Source organism: Rutilus rutilus (genome assembly GCF_951802725.1).
Source record: "Rutilus rutilus genome assembly, chromosome: 8".
In the NCBI taxonomy this organism is placed as follows: domain Eukaryota; kingdom Metazoa; phylum Chordata; class Actinopteri; order Cypriniformes; family Leuciscidae; genus Rutilus; species Rutilus rutilus.
In genome coordinates, this window is record NC_140222.1 from 16348591 (window position 1) to 16352627 (window position 4037).

General features: G+C 34.2%; 1 long non-coding RNA gene across 1 annotated transcript; it reads left to right on the forward strand.

Annotated features, from left to right (window-relative positions):
- The first annotated feature begins 921 nt into the window (after window positions 1–921).
- LOC311295876 lies at window positions 922–3411 on the forward strand. The gene is made up of 3 exons (XR_014628411.1): window positions 922–1927; window positions 2489–2598; window positions 3376–3411. It is a non-coding gene; the product is annotated as an uncharacterized lncRNA (long non-coding RNA).
- Window positions 3412–4037: the final 626 nt, after the last annotated feature.

The window sequence follows — 4037 nt, forward strand, 5'->3', positions numbered from 1 at the left end:
AATCAACTTTGAATTTTTTTTACAAGATCTGCACATTGAAACAACATACAACAGAAATATCTGCCTTTTAACATTATTGTGACAATTAATTAGCATTTCATAATTTTTTTGGATATAACAGCTCTTCAGTGTATATGTTAAAATATAATTATTATTATTAACAATACTAGTTTCAAACCTTTTGCCTTATGTGATTTTGTGTGAATTTACAATTTTGTCTGCTTGCCTAACCGTTTGCATTGCATTATTACATTTGTATTCATACACTGTCATGTCATTTGACTAATTAATTAAATAATAATACAGACTGCAAATAAAACTCAATACACCGATATGTTAACTCGCGCAAACTATTGTTATTGGTTGTTTCGCCGTTTTACTTTGAGCAAGATTGGTTAATCTGTCTGTCTTCCAGGAAACTGTCCAATGAGAATGTGCGCGGCTCTGCGCGCCTATTTTAAATTTGAAAATACGTCCGTTACTCTCGGTCGTTGACTGAGCAGCTGAGCTGCTGCTTGCATTGATTACTCGGTCAGACCTGGATTATTTTATATGCCTGTTGAATTCTTAAATTTTGAGCGAATTTAAGTTGATATCAATGAAGAACAAAAGCTGGAATGTGAACAGAGGAAGGGGTCGTACGTGGTCTTTAAAAATACTGGCGATATCAGGTAAGAAAACATTTTTAAATTAACGTTTATGGACATGAGTAAGTTAACGGGCATAGGCTTAATGCAACCTTATACGTTAAATAAGTTATCTCTCTGTGTGTTTGTGTACTGCTGTAGCAATATAAGCACGTATTTCAATGTAATTTAGTACCATCTGACATTGCTGTGTTTTGTTGTTGGTAATGTTGTGTGTTTAATGTCAGCTAACATTAGTTTAAAAACGCATTAGAGGTAAAAAAGTGTGGGAATGAGTAAAGTGATAAAACAGTCATTTATTCGGTAGAAGTATGTTTACATAACCTCTTCAAACACTGATAACAGTATTGAAAATATATTTGTTTACTTTTTTTTTTTTTTTTTTTTTTAGATCAAGCATTGGAATAATTTTTTTCTGGGGAGAACACCCAACAGAAAGACCCATTCACCAACTAACTGTTACAGTAAATTAATTTTACCCACTGTTTAAAAACCTACATTGGGTTTAATATATAGTATTAATATGATTTTCACCTTTAAAGTAAGACATTTAATGTTACTGATAGAAAGTCTGAGTAACTTTTTTTGTCCTTTTGTCTTTTTTCTGCTGAAGTGGCGCACTGAAAGTGGATGCATGTCACCTTCATCAGTCCTTTCTTTAATCACTGGACACCGTAAAGGGAAAGACCCTCAGACGTGTCATAATAGGATACATGGCTGCAGGTAAAATTATTTGATGGTTTGATTTTGGTACCAATTGTTTTTTTTTTGTTGTTGTTGTTTTTTTTGTGTGTGTGCTTCCCTTGCTATGATACAGATTTCTGATGGGATTGCCATGCTTAAAGTTTACATTTTTAATCATGTAACAACTAACAGTCTCAAAGATGACATTACTAGGGCTGGATTTATTGGATGGGATGCGCGCTACAATGTTCCATTCATTCATCAACTGAAAACAGGATGAGGATGACTAATCGATTTTTGGGATTTAAGAACTGATATCGTTTCGTAAAAATGAGAATCAATTAAAATCGAGAAATCAATATTTTTTACCCAGCCCTTGACATCACTCAGTTCATGTAGTGTGAATGTTATAATGGCAAACGTTTTTACAATTTAAGATTGTTTAAAGGAATGATATAAGAAAATACTGCTTTTTAAGAACTTTTCATTGAATAATTTCTTCTTTCCCCCTCTTCAGATTCGCCAAGGATCCAGCTGATTACTGACAATTTGATGGAGAATTATTCTTTAGCTGCTACATTGCACTATCACTTCTGGTACAGATTCATTGGCCTTTTGTGTTATTTTTTTATTTTACTTGATTTAATAAATTACTTTTAATTAGTAGCCTACAATGTATGGTTAGGATTCTGAATTAAAACAGTGTAATGTTTCTCCACAAATATTATCAGGAATATACGGAGCCCCCAGGGGTCAGGCAAATTGTTGAAACAATATAAACCTGCATTGAAAGATCTAATTCAAAGAGCAACAGACCACAACCCTCTCAGCTCAACACCACAATTTGTTGATTTCTTCATCTGTTTTAAAGATGAAATCATGACCTTATCATTATAGTAATCGTAACTGACACATGGGAGTAATATTATTTTTTTTACAATTCCATGTTGGGGCTCTGAAGAATTGCTTGTGTGAATACATAAAATGTGTTTTAGAATGGATTGTGTTGTATACTTTGTTTTCTACCCGACTAAAGTGAAAATCTTGTACATGACTTATTTTGTATTGAGTTGTATACTTTGTTTTCTACCCGACTAAAGTGAAAATCTTGTACATGACTTATTTTGTATTGAGTTTTCTTGCTTTTATTTATACAGGATAGTACAGACAGCAGGCAAGAAGTGAAGAGGAAGTGATGGCATCAGGAGCAGCACAACCAAAAGCTTGTGACCCCATGGAAGTTGTCCGAGTGCGTGGAAGAACAAGTGTAAGTGCAGAAGCCGATCTTAGGATGTAGTGGAGGAAGTGTATATGAAGAAGATATAAAGGAGCCAACTTGTTTAGGTTTTAAAATTGAACTAAGAGCCAGTGCAATTGTTGTAAAACAGGAGAAATATGTTCTGTAAAATAACATTAGAGCGAGCAGACTTTGTAAAGTTGCTACTACTTGCATGTCAAGTGATAAGCAATATTTGAGTTGGATGAATGATGGGCAAATGTTTGCTTTTCTAACTTGTCCTGGGAACCCTCAGTACTGCACACCCACTTCAGATCTGGCAGTTTCTATAAATGAGCTAATGTGATGAATCAGGTATATTAGATGAGGGAAACGTACAAAGTCTGCATCTGAAAACTTAGGCAGCTGAACCATTGCCTCGCTGCCCTATCAGGCAACGACTTAGCAGGCAGCGTTTACACACTATGGTGCCTCACAAAACCGATTTAGTTTAGTTTTTATTTTATTTTATTTGAGCAGTAACCATTCTGATTTCAGAGAGACTTATGAGGCAGCATAATGGTTTAATGATCTACAACACTAATTTCTAGAAATTACTTCAAAAGTGGTAAAAGTTGGTCAAAATGTACATTTTGTGCCTCCAATATGTGCAGTGCAGGAGGTGTTCCAGGACAGGTTTGCAAACCCCTTATCTAGATACACTTAATTTGGGGCACCAAAAGGCTAACCTGACACATCTGATTGAACTGTGAAAAGGAATTAAAAAAGTGGCATAATGGTTGACTGATTTATTTTCTCTTTTCAAAGGGCCGTTGGGAGAGCGACAACAGAGGAGTGAGAAGCTGCAAGGTTATTGTTTTGTTTGTGAAATGGTTAATTTTTCAGATATGCATATATAACATACACATATATATATATATATGTGTGTGTGTGTGTGTGTGTATATATATATATATATATATATATATATATATATATATATATATATATATATATATATATATATATATATATATATATATGTGTATATATAGTGCAATGCATAAGTGAATACACCCATGCTAAAGTTGACTAAAAAGAGGAATAAAAAATCATATTTTGGAAATTGAACTTAATGCCTTAATTTAACCCTCTGGGCTTCTTCGCCCGAAAACGGGCGAAAACTTGAACGTTTCGAATTGTTTAATTTTTTTGCTTCATCGGATGGGGGTGAAACTTGGTGACTTTTCTTTTATTACCTATATGAACACACAAAAAAATCAAGGAGATGATTCTGATATGTTAAAGGGTCGTAAAAAAAAAAGTCACACTTAGCTTCCTCCCGCCCGAAAACGGGCGACATAGGAAATGAATGGGAAATACGAAAAAATAGGAAAACTCAGAGAAACTTTTGGTGGTACAAGCTACAGATCAGCCACTGTGCTGAAAAAAAGTGTTCAGCAATGAAGGGGTGACACTCTAAAACATCA